The sequence below is a fragment of the Marmota monax genome, unplaced genomic scaffold (assembly GCF_021218885.2).
Source record: "Marmota monax isolate L192 unplaced genomic scaffold, Marmota_monax_Labrador192_F-V1.1 WCK01_AAM20220418_F8-fsc00048, whole genome shotgun sequence".
Classification (NCBI taxonomy): Eukaryota; Metazoa; Chordata; class Mammalia; order Rodentia; family Sciuridae; genus Marmota; species Marmota monax.
In genome coordinates this window covers 8,745,314-8,760,138 of record NW_026694895.1, presented here as the reverse complement: position 1 = coordinate 8,760,138, position 14,825 = coordinate 8,745,314, and the positions used below count along the sequence as shown (strand labels likewise).

The following is a 14,825-nucleotide window of genomic DNA, read 5'->3' as shown; positions in this document are numbered from 1 at the left end:
TGTAAAATTCTGCTGTATACCCATCGGGACCTGGGCTTTTCTTAGTTGGTAGTCTTTTGATGGTTTCTTCTATCTCCTCAATTGATATTGGTCTGTTTAGGTTTTCTATATCCTCCTGACTCAATCTGGGCAGATCATATGACTTAAGAAATTTATCTATGCCTTCACTATCTTCTAATTTATTGGAGTATAAGGATTCAAAATAGTTTTTGATTATCTTCTGTATTTCTGAAGTGTCTGTTGTGATATTGCCTTTTTCATCCCGTACGCTAGTAATTTGAGTTCTCTCTCTTCTTCTCTTCACTAGCATCGCTAAGGGTCTGTCGATCTTGTTTATTTTTTCAAAGAACCAACTTTTAGTTTTGTCAATTTTTTCAATTGTTTCTTTTGTTTCGATTTCATTAATTTCAGCTCTGATTTTAATTATTTCTTGCCTTCTACTTCTTTTGCTGTTGTTTTGCTCTTCTTTTTCAAGGATTTTGAGATGAAGTATGAGATCATTTATTTGTTGGTTTTTTCTTTTTTTAAGGAATGAACTCCAAGCAATGAATTTTCCTCTTAGAACTGCTTTCAATGTGTCCCATAGATTCCGATATGTTGTGTCTGTGTTTTCATTTATCTCTAAGAATTTTTTAATTTCCTCCTTGATGTCTTCTATAACCCATTGATCATTCAGTAACCTATTGTTCATTCTCCAATTGATGTATGCTTTTTCCTTCCTTCTTTTATCGTTGATTTTCAGTTTCATTCCATTATGATCAGATAAGATGCATGGTAATATCTCTACTCCTTTATATTGTCTAAGAGTTGCCCTGTGACATAATATATGATCTATTTTTGAGAAGGATCCATGTGCTGCTGAGAAAAAAGTGTAACTGCTTGATGTTGGGTGGTATACTCTATATATGTCAATTAGGTCTAGGTTATTAATAGTGTTATTGAGTTCTATAGTTTCCTTATTCAACTTTTGTTTGGAAGATCTGTCCAGTGGCGAGAGAGGTGTGTTGAAGTCTCCCATGATTATGGTGTGGTGGTCTATTAGACTCTTGAACTTGAGAAGAGTTTGTTTGACGAACATAGCTGCACCATTGTTTGGGGCATAAATATTTATGATTGTTATGTCTTGTTGGTGTATGGTTCCCTTAAGCAGTATGTAGTGTCCCTCTTTATCTCTTTTGATTAACTTTGGCTTGAAATCTATTTTATTTGATATGAGTATGGACACGCCTGCTTGTTTCCGAAGTCCATATGAGTGATATGATTTTTCCCAACCTTTCACCTTCAGCCTATGTATGTCTTTTCCTATCAAATGCGTCTCCTGTAGGCAGCATATTGTTGGGTCTTGTTTTGTGATCCATTCTACTAGCCTGTGTCTCTTAATTGGTGAGTTTAAGCCATTAACATTTAGGGTTATTATTGAGATATGGGTTGTTCTTCCAGCCATATTTGTTTATTTCTGTTACTAAACATTGTTTGTTTTCCTCTTTGATTGTTTCCCCCCCCCCCTTTACTGTCCTACCTCCCACTGTTGGTTTTCATTGTTATTTTCCATTTCCTCTTCCTGTAATACTTTGGCTAGGATGTTTTGAAGAGATGGTTTTCTAGCTGCGAATTCTTTAAACTTTTGTTTATCGTGGAAGGTTTTAATTTCATTCTCCATCCTGAAGCTTAATTTCGCTGGATACACAATTCTTGGTTGGAACCCATTATCTTTCAGTGTTTGAAATATGTTATTCCAGGATCTTCTAGCTTTCAGAGTCTGTGTTGAAAGATCAGCTGTTATCCTGATTGGCTTGCCCCTAAATGTAATCTGCTTCCTTTCTCTTGTAGCTTTTAAAATTCTCTCCTTATTCTGTATGTTGGGCATCTTCATTATAATGTGTCTAGGTGTGGATCTCTTATGATTTTGCACATTCGGCGTCCTGTAGGCTTCTAGGATTTGGGATTCTGTCTCATTCTTCAAGTCTGGGAAGTTTTCTTGTATTATTTCATTGAATAGACTGCTCATTCCTTTGGTTTGGAGCTCTGTACCTTCCTGTATCCCAATGACTCTTAAGTTTGGTCTCTTAATGTTATCCCATATTTCTTGGATGTTCTGCTCATGGTTTCTTAACAGTCTTGCTGAGCTGTCTATGTTCTTTTCCAGTTGAAATACTTTGTCTTCATTGTCTGATGTTCTATCTTCTAAGTGTTCTACTCTGTTGGTAGTATTCTCCATTGAGTTTTTAAGTTGGTTTATTGCTTCCTGCATTTCTAGGATTTCTGATTGCTTGTTTTTTATAACCTCTATCTCCCTGTATAGTTGATCCTTTGCTTCCTGGATTTGTTTGCGTAATTCGTTGTCGAAGTGATCTTTCATTGTCTGATTTTGCTGTTTAATGTCTTCCTTGATACTCCAGATCATCTGAAGCATGTATATCCTGAATTCTTTATCTGACATTCCATCTGCTGCAGCTGTTACCTCTTCTAAAGTTGCGTTGACCTGCATTGCTTGTGGTCCTTTCTTTCCTTGTCTTTTCATACTGCTTGCGTATCTTTCCTGCAGGTGCGGGCGGCGGCTCTGCTCTCTCCTTATTCCAATTGGGGTGTCGTGGCTACCACGCCGGCAGGTCACTGGGCCTGTTCTGGGAGCTGGTGGCGGCTCTGTTCTGCCCCTACTCCAATTGGGGTGACGTGTCTGTCGTACCAGCAGGCCACTGGGCCTGACCTGCTGGTCGGTCGCAGATCTGCCCACCTTTCGGGCACGAGTGGAGGCTCTGCTTTGCCCCTACTCCAACTGGGGTGTCGTGACTACCCCGCCTGCAGGATGCTGGGTCTGTTCCTGGCAAGGGAGGCGACTCTGCTCTGTCACTACTCCAATTAGGGTGGTGTTTGTACCCCGCCAGCAGGCTCCTGGGCCTGATCCGCCGGTCTGTTGTAGGTCTGCCTACCTTGAAGGCGCGGGCGGCGGATCTGCCCTGCCCCTCCTACCACGCCTGCGGACCCCTGGGCCTGATCTGCAGGTTGATCACTGGTCTGCTCACCCTGCGGGCACGGGTGGCGGTTCCGCTCCACCCCCACTCCAATTGGGGTCACGTGACCACCACACCGGCAGGGCCTGATCCGGGCGTGGGATAAGGATCTGCTCTGCCCCTACTCGAGTTGGGGTGACGTGTGTACCACACTGGCAGGCCACTGGGCCTGACCCGCCAGGCTGTCACAGGTCTGTTTACCTTGCAAGCGCGAAGGGCGGCTCTGCCCTGCCCCTCCTACCACGCCCATGTACTACTGGGTCGTGGGTCTGCCCACCTGGCGGGTGTGGGTGGCGGCTCCGCTCCGCCCCCTCTCCAATTGGGGTCACGCGGTCACCACGCTGGCGAGCCGCTGGGCCTGCTCCGGGGGCTGGCGGCGGCCCGGCTCCTTCCCTCTGGCTCGAGGACAAATTGAGGAGACTCGGGTGACTGAGCCTCACCCCCCTTACCAGGAGACCAACTGCTTATGTCACCGCTGGTATTGATGAAGATCTCTCCTCCACCGCTTTCTGCTGACATCAGATCTCTGCCATGTTGGTATCCTATGCGAATGGCAGCATTTCGTTCCCCTTGCCAGGCAACCCAAGCAATGGGTGAGTCCTGACCTGCCCTCAGCAGGACCCGGACCGAGACACAGTTTCCGCGGGCTCCTAGCCCCGGTCCAGGGAAGTTCCGGGAGCCGGAACTCGGCCGCTCCGTGCTCGGTGTAAGCTCCTATAAGTGTAGGCTCCAAGAAGCAGCCCCCGCGGGCTCAGTTCCGGGAGCCGGAATTCGGCCGCTTAGTGCTTGGTGTATGCTCTGATAGTAGCAGGGTCCAAGAAGCAGCCTCCGCGGGCTCCGCAGCCCTGAGCCAGGGCGGTTCCGGGACGGTTCCGGGAGCCGGAACTCGGCCGCTCTGTGCTCGGTGTAAGCTCCTATAAGTGTAAGCTCCAAGAAGCAGTCCCCGCGGGCTCAGTTCCGGGAGCTGGAATTCGGCTTCTTGGTGTTTCGTGTTTGCTCTGATATTAGCAGGGTCCAAGACGCAGCCTCCGCAGGCTCCGCAGCCCGGAGCCAGGGCGGTTCCGGGACGGTTCCGGGAGCCGGAACTCGGCCGCCCCGCGCTCGGTGTTCACTCCGATAAGATCAGATTTTAAGAAGCCCCCAGGCGCTGAACCCTAGCAATCTGTCTGCAAGCCGCAGGCGAATTGCAGCCTGAAATTACCTGTTCTATGGCTGAATGAGCTGCGGTCAGTCAAAAACAGGTGTGGTGACGTCAGTTTACCAACATGGTGGCTGCTGGCCTCCTCTGTGGTCTGACCGGTGTGGAGAACCGAGATGGACCGCTTCCTTCCCCGTCTCGAACCCAGAATTCAGCCCTGAGTGCGGTGCTTGCGCGTCTGGCAGAAGCTGCAGCGCTGTAACCCTGCGTCTCTATCCCAGCGCGCCTTGCAGACTCTAGCCGCGGGGCGATTTGCTGAATAAGCAGTGTTACCCTCCGTGCGACAAACCTCTCGCGTTTGAGTCCCCGTAGCCGATCCTCATGCGATGGAAATCCTTCCTCCAGGTTCCGGCGCACCCCACTATTGCTGGAAATTCCTAACAAGATATCCTTTAGCCGTCCTGACTTGTCATACTCCCACACAGTGAAGCAGCACACGGGGGTAATGCACTCCCCTCGCCGCCATCTTCCCTCCCCTGTGATCCCCATCTTCCCTCCCCTGTGATCCCTACTGTCTTTCTTATTCTCATCCTCTCCCTTCCTTTCATTCCCCTTTGTCTAATCCAATAAACTTTTGTTCTCCTTCCCCTTATTGTGTGTCAGTATCCACATATCAGAGAGAACATTCAGCCTTTGGTTCTGTGGGATTGGCTTATTTCACTTAGCATGATAGTCTCCAGTTCCATCCATTTACTGGCAAATGCCATAATTTCATTCTTCTTTATGGCTGAGTAATATTCCATTGTGTATGTATGCCATATTTTCTTTATCCATTCTGTTGAAGGGCACTTAGGTTGGTTTCACAGTTTGGCTATTGTGAATTGAGCTGTATTTAGCTACATAAACATTGATGTAGATGTATCATTGTAGTATGATGGTTTTATGTCCTTTGGGTAAATAGTAGGAGTAGGATAACTGGGTCAAATGGTGGTTCCACTCCAAGTTTTCTGAGAAATCTCTGTACTGCTTTCCAGAGTGGTTGCACCAATTTACAGTCCCACCAGCAATTTATGAGTGAATCTTTTCCTCACATCCTCACCAACATTTATTGTTACTCTCTCTATAAATATTTATATTTATTTATTTAATGGTGCTAGGGATTAAACCTAGGGCCTTGTGTATGCAAGGCAAGCATTCTACCGGCAGAGGTATATCCCCAGCCTTGTATTCTTGATAATTGCCATTCTAACTGGAGTAAGATGGAATATAAGTGTCATTTTAATTTGCATTTCTCTAATTGCTAAAGATGTTGAACTTTTTTTGATATTTTTGTCGATCATTCATATTTATTCTTCTGTGAAATACCTGTTCAGTTACTTTGCGCATTTATTGATTGGGTTATTGTTATTATTATTATTATTGGTGTTAAGTTTTTCTTGAGTTCTTTGTATACCCTGGAGATTAATGCTCTATCTGAGGTGCAGGTGGTAAAGATTTTCTTCCATTCTCTGGGCTCTCTGTTCATGTTCTTCATTGTTTCCTTTGCTGTGAAGAAGCTTTTTAGTTTGATACCATCCCATTTATTGATCCTTGATTTTACTTCTTGAGCTTTCAGAGTCTTGTTGAGGAATTTGATTCCTAACTGACATAATGGAGATTGGGCCTATGTTTTCTTCTAGTAGGTGCAGGGTCTCTAGTCTAATGCCCTAGAGACCACTTGGATCCACTTTGAGTTGATAGCTTATGTGATTTTTAAAATCTTCTAAGAATTTTTATTTTAGAGGAATACAGCTTGGATGATAAGTAAAATAAGCTAGACTCAGAGAGCCAAGGGTCAAATGTTTTCTCTCATATGTGGAAGCTAAAGAGAAAAAAAGAATTAAAAAAGAAATAAGAGGATTTCGGGGCTGGGGTTGTGGCTCAGTGGTAGAGCACTTGCCTAGCATGTGTGAGGCACTGGGTTTGATTCTCAGCACCACATATAAAATAAATTAAATAAAATAAAGGCTGACAACAACTAAAAAATTAAAAAAAAAAAAAAAAAGGGAATTCATAAAAATAGATCTGCAGAGTAGAAGTGAGGAAGAAAGGGGAAGAAGGAAGGAAGGGAAAAGGGAAGGACTGGGGAATGAAGTCCATTTATTGATTGAGTTATTATTTTTATTGAATATATGAAAATGCATTCTAATTATATATAAATATAATGCATCAATTAAAAAATAAATAATAGAAGGAAGACCATTAGAGTAGAAGAGGGGATCAGGGGGAGGGAGGAGTGAAGGGAAGAAAGTAGTACTGGAAATTAAAATGGAGAAGACCCCATGTTATAGCCATTTATGAATATGCTGGAATGAACACCACTACTATGTATATTGCACAAAAAATAAATTTAAAAATTTTTAAAAAGGGGTATGGCTTGAAAATCGTAGCTGATTTATTAAGATAAAGGTGAAAGTTGAAAGGGCAGTTTTCCTTTTAAAAGGGTAGTGTTCAGTACAATGTGACACTTTCCTATAGATGAGTATAACTGAAGCCATTTGATTCCCAGTGAAAATTATTGCATGAGTTTAGCTGTTTTTTTTCCCCGCCTTCTAAATGGGAGCTTGGTTAAGCACAGCCATGCTTAATGATTTGTATGCACTTGGGCTGAACCAAAAAAAAAAAAAAAATTATTGACTCTTAGCTAGTTTGGTTAATTATTGCTCTGTGTTTGGTGCTGAAGCCATTGGATTCTGTGGGGTGGGAGAGAGGCACAGCAATGGATGAGGTCATGTGAGGGAGCAGAGGACGGAGCAAGAGCTCTGAAACAGGTGAAGGTAGGCAGGCAGGTGTGACTAGAAGGTGAGAGGTGAGCTGGTTGTAAAGAAAGAGAAAGGTGAGAGAGGGAACGAGACAGGACTGAGACACACAAAGACACAGATACAGAGACATACTTGCAGATGCTGAGACAGAGACAGAAGAGAGTGAGGGAATGAGGGAGGGAGGGAGGGAGAGAGAGAGAGAATGGGCCAAAAAAAAAATAAAAATACAAATAAAAGCAGTAAAAGAAGCAGGAGAGCCTCAGAGAGAGGAGAAAGGGGAGGAAGGAGTCCGTGAGTCTGAAGAGGTCTTGTTTGTCATGGCCCCCTGGTAGCTGCCTGAATTCCTGTTTTTGTGAGTTACCCTAAAGCCAGTGGAAGTTCATTTGCTAGTTAATGAATGAAAAATCATTTGAGAGAACAGGTAGCAAATTACACTGATGGGTTTAATTTCTTTAATTTCCACCTAGCCCATGCTTTCCGATCCTGAACTTGGGTCCTGAGTCATGTTAATCATTAGTTAATATTAATATGGAAATGAGTTTACCCTTTTGCAAGTCCCAGTTTCAATCAGTATGTAATTATGAAAATCAGTCCTAAAGATGTTGTGAAAGGGTGTTGCTTTCCAGGCAATAATTAAACCTCTCTGTATCCCTGGGTGGTTGATTTTTATTTTCCCCCTCTTAGTTTTTTTTTTTTTTTCTTTTTCTTTTCTTTTTTCCTTGGATTTTCTGCAGGTGGAAAAGGATAGCAAGTTGTTGATTGAGAGGTTCTTTGGTGGAGGCGGGTAAAAGTCCCATCGAGAGAAGGAAGCAAACTGAATGTTTTAGTGCTGAAGGTGAAAGAGATGAAAGATCAGATGTTTTCTCCTGGTCCAAGGGGAAAACCTTAAATTTTTTTAAAAAGTGTCAATAGAAGCTTTAAAACTCCAGTTGTTTTCATAGGAGTATTTTTGAGTCAGATCTCAAAACATGGAGCCAATCTCCATCTTCAATTGGGATTCAACCAATCATGCTTGCCAGTTTCAGTTTCTTGCAAGTAAACAGTTGCTCAAAAGTAGCAACATATGAATGATGATAATGATGATGATGATAGTGTTATGGGAACTGTGCATTACTGGAAAGGTCAGTCATGAAAGTCTTGTGGACACTATGCACTGCTGTCTTCTGCTCTACCTCAACACCCCCCTCCCCACAAGGAAACCTCTCCAACTGCAAGTGCAGGGCAAGGCTGCTTCAAAAATTCTTCAAGTATGAGACCTTCAAGGAACAGGTGCAGATGGAGGCACTCTTCTTGGACTTTGTGTCTGCCCCCCTGCAATATTTTCAGTAGGATGTTAGAAAGGGACATCCGTTTGTGCACATCATATACAGAAATACCCTGGGTTGTCAGGCAAAAGAAAGAACATCCAATTAAACTTACAAAGAAGTATCTGCTGTTTATACGAAATTCCATATTTTTTTCCTGAGCATCCCATGTTTTTATTCTCTGAACTGGCAACCCAAAGAGAGTCACTTCCATTGGGGACTGCCTGGCCGTAAAGATCTCAGGTGGACAGTAATTAAGCTTGTCATTCCCAGAGCAGTGACAAGTTCATCTGTGTTAGGATCCTTGTACCTTCTTCCAGAAGGTAGAGTAGATGTGACAGTAAATAACAATAATGAAAGAAGGTAGCATTCTTGGATCAGGTATCACCAGAGACACATACAAAATTATAGAGTAGGCAATATAAACAGCCTCTTATGTAAATTAAATTGCTTTACCAACATTGAGAAAAGTCAATGTCTGTTGATCCATCAGTTGGAAGTGCAAGTGGGCTTAAATTTAAGCATCAGCAGGGTTTTTTGAGCTATTTGGTCATTCCATCATGTCTCCAAGTGATTTTTAGTGCACAGAAAAAAAATGTATTTAATCAGGAGTTGAATATTACATTTCTGATTATTTTGAGGTGGTATCTTTTAAAGATTTTGCAAATAGACATTGCAAATTCTTACTTGTTATAATTTTGTCTTTTGTTTGCTTTTTGAGGTGGAAAATCCAAGAAGCTGCAAATCCTAGCCCCATGCTCTCCCTGAATGATTTTAGCACATCCTTGTAAGTACCAATGTTTGTACATCCTGGATTCCATTATGAACCCCTAAAACTTTAATTTTCTGAAGTCGCTCTAACTTTTATATTATTAGACTGACATTGAGCTGTGTTTTTGAAATCTGTTTTCCTTGTGTGAGTTGTATAGAACATGACCAAAAATGGGGTTTGATTTTTCACATTGCTTCTGAAAGTTAAGCTCATCCACTGACATTGGAAAGTTGTTTTATATTTTATGTATGGCTATATATTTTTTCTTTTTTTTAATCATACTGCTTTACTGCGGAAGTTTAGGACAAATGTGAGATGACAGGACTGTGATGTAGGGCACGTCCTGCACTTTCACAAGGCTGGAATGCCTTTCCCACATATTGAACTGTCACAGCAATGATCAGTAGCTCAGAAGGCCTCCTGCATTCTTGACTGGCTGCCAAAACAATTGCTTAAGTAAATGTTTCCTGATGTCCATTGACCATTAACACCCTCCGCATGCAACTGGTTATGAGCTGAGACTTTTCAAGATCCTCTGCCTATACTTAGGGAAATCCACAAGGAAAAAAAAAAAAAAAAAGCTTTGCTGTTGTGACCCCTTTGGACTGGGGAGGGCAAATTAGTCCCTTCAGAAGAAACAGAAGCACTTCTCTTCCATCTATTCTTGCAGAACACTGTGGGTCTCTGAACTGCCTAAGGTAGGATCACAGCAGGGCTGGCAGGAGGCAATTAGTATTCTAAGATCCCTCTAACTTGGAACCCAGGAGAACTCCTAAGAGTGTCAATTGCTATATTTCTTGGGTGTTAAAGTGATTCCTAATGATCAGGGTGTCATCAGGTCCATCTAAGGTCTCCTCAGAGCTCTGTGAGTAGCATCAAGGGAAATGCATGGTGTAGGATCAAGTGGTTTCTTTTATGGTGGGCTGATATTCATGACAGTCTTAAACCCAGAGACTTTTAAAACCTATTTTCCCCCCAAATTAAAAGAGGAACTAGTACTTAAGATGAGACTACACCTGATTGTCCTGTGTTAGTGTTAGGTTGCTTGTAAGCTTATTGGCACAGCAGAGTGATATTTAATAAACAGGGGGCCAGAGGCTTCACCAGAAGTAATTTCCCTAGATTCATGCAGGCCTTACATAGAAATGTGTTCAGGAGTGGTCATACCCCTGTCTCAGAGCTATGTGAGCAATTTGTCCTTTTTATGTTCAGTTTCACATTTTTGTTCTAAAGAGAACATTTTTTTAAAAATCAACTTCTTGTTAGGGAAAGATTGATTATTAACGTCTGTTGGAAGCTGCGGGGAGGGATATGCTGCGGTGGAGTACATCACAGTCTAAACTGGGCTGAATTGTATTTTAAAGTTGTCATCATTTCCTTTGGGCCTGGGTCTGGGTCCAGCATCCTTCTCAACTCAGGGGTCAAATCAGTCACTGCTAATCAGTTGACATTGACTCATGGGCTGAGGCCAATTTGCTTTTGGCTTTGATGACTTTTTTTTCTCTCTTCTTTCGAAATTACTATTCCAAAGCAGCTCTATGGGTCTTCTAAATGCAGGTCTCAGGTTGATATCCTTTGGCCTTAAGAGAACAATGGCCAGAATTGTAGGCAGAGGGCTGGTCTGCTGCTGTGGATGGGACATTGACCTTTAGTAGGTAGGGGTTGGGCATGGGGAACCCTTGCTTTTTCCCCTATGTCTCCCTGCCACGTCACCCATGGGCAGTGGGTGCTACAACTGGGCTAGAGGACCTTTTAGGAGATTTCCCATCCAAGAGTATACGGTCAATGTACCTTATTCCCCGACAAATTTAGTTCCTCTTCATCCCCTGCCTCAACTCCCACTGGTGTTTGTGAACCAAGTCTGTCTTATTACTATGAATGTTTTCAGATGATAGCATTATGTGAGTTATTGTAGAAGGTTAAATGAATTCTTCTTTGAACTTACTAAAAGTCTTAGAATCCTCTTACAAATGATCATGCAGGCTGGGTTGGGAGTTACCCAGCATTCAGAATGGAAGAAGCAAAACAAATAAAAATCTGCTTCCTCTCTGTGCTAATACTGCTCCTGAGCCCTCCTGCTGCCCAGCTCTCTGTGGCATTTAAAATCCACACTGTTGTTGTTTGAACAAACCCTGGTGGGTGTTCTGATTTTGCAGGGCAGAGCTGTGGGTCTTCAGACAGTCAGAAGTCATTTACTTAAACAATAGACCTGTTGTTATTCTGCTGCTTTCAATAACTTACCTTGACTTCATGTTCATTAGCTTGCCATTGGCAAAAGATGTACATCTCAAATTTGGCTAATTATTCAGTCAATGCAACTGTCAGTAACCTAGCCATCTTTGCACAGGGGACTCTCCATCAGGGCCAGCCTTTCATGCAGCCTTTCAAGGGCAGGAAGAGATGAACCAAAGCCAGAGCACATCTGGAATTCTCAAGGGATCTGCTAAGGTCTCTCTTTTCTTCAGTATACTCATTCCCCTGTGGATCTCCATAGAAGTACTGTTGAGAGACTACACAGCCCAAAAGCTGGAAATGAAAAGGAATTAGGATTGGTGGGGAAGGGACACCACAAGTAGCCCTAAAAATTGTCACTGAATTATGAATTTAATAGTAACTAGTGGAATTGCTGAAGCTTAGGTCATGCTTGGCAAACCCCTACGGGTATTTGTGCACAAGGGCACTGAGCCAATGGGTTAAGTGGGGCCAAAATCCAACTCATGTGCTGCCTGGCAGAAGGCTCTGTTGGCCTGGAGAAAGGAAGGACTTTGTCAAATAATCAAAATAAGCACTGTTCTCTCTCTATGCCATGTTCAAGACAAGGCTCATCTGCCCAGAGTGAGCACCTGTTTCTAGTTTGCATATGAGCACCCTGCCTTGATGCTTCCTCTCAAGGCATCAGAGTAGGTCAGACTTTTATGTGAACCCTGAACCCATCTTGGCCTCATGTCTCAGGTGACAGACTCTGTGAGATCCTGGAGGGCAGGAACTCTCATGACATGAGATCATTACAGGAGGTGCACATGATAACAGGTAACCAGTCATTTCCTCTTAACTTTCATTTAGCCCAACTCACTAGCCAAGAAGGAAATACCAGTTGTCAAAAGGGATAATCAGCAAGTGCTAGACATGTCTTAGTTAGACACACCAGCCTCCAGAAAGAACTGTGCCTAGACCTAGGACTTCTACAGAAAATTCTGCAGGCATTTACCTATGGCTGTAGTGTTCATTGTATTTCTTTCTTTTTTTTTTTTTTTTTTAAGAATTATGTTCTTCTACCTTTATCAAGGGATTCTGTTTCTCTATTCAAAGAAGTGAAGGAATATTTTAAAAAGACATGAGTATATATAAAAACATCCTTTAAAAATAGTAGGTAAATCATAATGCTGGACCACCTTCGTTGCTTTAGTCAAATCCAGGTTATCGCTAGAATGGACTGAATGTACGCAGCACTGATATAGTATAGGGAGACCCAGTGTGAGATGGAATTGTTGAGTGTGAGAAAGGGAGTAATATAGGTTGCTGATAATTTATGTTAAGAAGCATATAAAAGGAATCATTTGCACTGTGATTGGAGGGATTTTTGTTTAAATGCAGAAGAGTGCACATTTTTGGGTGTGCTTGTTCTCTCAACAAAAGCTAAGAAATTGACTGGTAGACTCCATGGATTCCTGAGGTAGGACTGCAAAATGTAGGAGAGGGAGCTATTTAAAAGTCAGGCAATAGCACCCACATATTTTTTTTTCCTGTAATGAAGAAATGACTGGATTAAAGGCAGAAAGTTCCAGAAGCGAAATACGTTTATTAATTGCCCCTTGACTTGGGGTCTCTTTGTATGTCCCTCCATCTCATTCATTTTCTATGTCCATCTTTCTCGCTCACAAGTGCACACACACCAGCCAATCCACAAATGATTCAAATCTGCCTTCTCTGTTGAACACTTTCCTGCAGAAGCCACACTGTAAAGGAATAGGTGAAATACCAACCCAGGGAACTCAGGGCGTTGTTCTCAGTCCTCTTTGGTGAAATAACACATCCAGCTGTCATTCTGGAATGGCTGAGATCACTGCAGTAGGAGCATTGTTTGGCGTCCAGTGACAACGTCAGCTTATGTTTACATAAAGAAAAAAAGCATGTGATCTGATATAATCTCAGAAAACTGCTGCCACAGGCCTTTGAAACAATTAGTTTAGACTATTTCACAGGGCATTAAGCTTAACAGTGTCAGTCTGTTCCTAAATGCTGTTCAAGAAATTTTTGCAATGAGGCCAAAATTCAGATTGGCCAAAGGGCAGCCTCAAATAGGCCATCTCATCTTATTATTTTTTAAACAGATTTTCTTAAGATATAATTGACCTACAATAAACCGTGCATATTTAAAGTGTATAATTTGCAAAGTTTGTACATATGCATACATCTGTGCAACTATCACTACCATTAATACGAATGAACACATTCATCACTCATGAATGCTTTCTTCTGCCCCTTGGAAATCCCTACCTCCTGTCCCTCTCTGTCAGCCCCCTTATCCTGGCACAAAAGTGGTTTCTGCTTATATTGAGGGTACGGTGTATACTTTTTTGTGTCTGGCTTTGTTCACGTAGCATAATTATCGTGCGATTCGTGCATGTTGTGTATATCATTAGTTCATTCTGTTTTACTGCTGAGCAACATTCCATTGTGTGGGTATGCTGTAATTTGGCTTAGCCACTCACCTGTTGTTGGATATTGGGGGTTGTTTTCAGCTTTGGGCCATTACAAACAAAGTTACCATGAACGTTCGTATAAAAGTCTTTGTATGGATATATACTGTGCAATGGCTGGATCATATGGTAGCTGTGTAAACAGTGTGACAGTTTATTAAATTGGCTTAGCTGTTTGATAAACAGCCACATTGTCTTCCAAGTTACTGTTTCATGTTCCCACAAGCAGCGTTGAGAGTTCCAGTTTTCTATACCTTCACCAGAACATGGTGTGTGAATCTCTTGTCCTGTGGTTTCCACTTGCATTTCCCCACTGAAATGGGGTATTGAGGCTGAGCATCCTTCATGTGATATTTACCAGTTGTATGTATGCTTTCTTTGGTGAGGTGTTTGCCCTTTTGAAAAGTTGGATTGTTTTCTCATTTAGTTTTGAGCATTATTATGTATTCCTTAGGCAAATCCTTTATCAGATATCTGCTCTGAAAATATTTTCTTTCAGTCTTTGTTTTGTCTTTATATACTTTTAGCAGTAACTAAAAACTAAAAGCTTTTAGTTAAGAACTTAAGTTTTAGCTTTGTGAAATTCAATTTATCAACTTTTTTTTTTTTAAAGGATCTTGCTTTACAACCAAGAAAAATTTCTCCTAACTGAAGGGTGATGACTAAGAAATCTTCCCTTAACTAAAGTAATCAAGATTTTTTTCCTCTAGCAGTTTTATAATTTCAGGCTTACCTTTTGGTCTATGATCTATTTTGAGTTATTTTTCTCATAGAGGGTAAGAAAGGATCTAAGCTCAACTTTTTACAAATTTACATCCCATTGCTCCAGCACTGTGGCTGTGAAGTTTGTCCTTTTCTCCATTGAATGGTGAGAAATCTGTCAGAAATCAGTCACTCAGTTAATTTCCAATGCATGTTTATTACTGGACCCCTTAAACTCCCCAATCTATGAGCCTGTGCCATCTTGATTGCCCCAGCTCTGTCATAAGACTTGAAATCAAGTGATTGTTTGGGCTACCCTAGTTTCCTTTGCATTTTATAGGAATTTTTGAATATTTTTATTTGTTCTAATTACTTAAACATGACAGATTGTATTTTG

At 42.0% G+C, this 14,825-nt stretch overlaps 1 protein-coding gene across 8 annotated transcripts in view; it reads left to right on the top strand.

Moving 5' to 3' along the window:
• The window catches only part of Lypd6b (LY6/PLAUR domain containing 6B), a 188,454-nt gene that overhangs the window by 62,663 nt on the left and 110,966 nt on the right, over positions 1–14,825 (top strand). For 4 of the 8 annotated variants that reach the window (XM_046426983.2, XM_046426984.2, XM_058573467.1 and 1 more), the window contains exon 2: positions 8,976–9,041. The exons of 2 other annotated variants lie outside the window; for them this stretch is intronic. The gene's annotated coding sequence lies outside the window, so the exon portion shown is untranslated. Of the gene's footprint in view, positions 1–8,975; positions 9,042–9,121; positions 9,725–14,825 lie in introns of those variants that run through there. 2 more of the 8 variants (XM_046426986.2, XM_058573468.1) reach the window with 2 other exon arrangements.